The sequence below is a fragment of the Propithecus coquereli genome, unplaced genomic scaffold (genome assembly GCF_000956105.1).
Source record: "Propithecus coquereli isolate 6110/MARCELLA unplaced genomic scaffold, Pcoq_1.0 Scaffold1083, whole genome shotgun sequence".
NCBI lineage: Eukaryota > Metazoa > Chordata > Mammalia > Primates > Indriidae > Propithecus > Propithecus coquereli.
The window spans coordinates 49,387-50,120 of NW_012134781.1; the positions used below are offsets into that span (position 1 = coordinate 49,387).

Sequence of the window (734 nt, forward strand, 5' to 3'; positions counted from 1 at the left end):
GCGGGGTCACAGGGGGCGGGGCCCAGGGGCGCGGGGCGCCAGGGGGCGGGGCCAGCACCTCAGCTGCTGGCGGGCTGAGGCTAGGGCGTACTTCCTGCTGTGCGGCTGGCTGTAGTGAGGGCGGCGTCTGGGCCGCGCTCAGCGGACGCACCGCTGACATTCCCACAGCGAAGCCATCGGGAAGGCGTCTGAAGTAATCACTTTAGGCAGCGCGCCCCACTTCCCCCCGAGCCAGAGCTCCTGCCCAGCAGTCTCCGTGGCTATGTGGAATTTAATTTAAAACAGGAAAGATGTAAAAGTTTGTTTTCCACTCCCTTTGTGCGACTTTCGGACACCTCGAGTGTGTGGAGGGAGAAGGGGGACCTGGCTGAGCAAGGTCTGGACCTGGGATTTCTGGAGCTCTACCTTATCATCTTCACTTTTGGAAGGAAAAATTGACCAATGTCCATTGTTTTCCCAAGTTTACGATCAAGTTAATAGAGCCTAAGAACCCTGCGTTGTGTGGTGAGTTTGTAGCGAGAAAGCAAAATATCAGCTCCCTCTGCAAAAGCAAAAATTCAGACTGTCCATTCATTGTGCAAATGGAAACAGACCCAGATAAGACACAGTCACAGATAAAACCAGCTGCAGAGTTAACATGAAACAACATTTCTCCCCAAGGTCGGGCTGCAGCTGTGGAGTCAAAACAATCTTTTTCACAGCTGTTCGTTTACTGCAAAATCTTGTTTTCTAAA

General features: G+C 52.7%; 1 pseudogene; it reads left to right on the forward strand.

The window, feature by feature from the left end:
- Positions 1-438, forward strand: part of LOC105813260 — a 4,520-nt pseudogene extending 4,082 nt beyond the window's left edge.
- Positions 439-734: the final 296 nt, after the last annotated feature.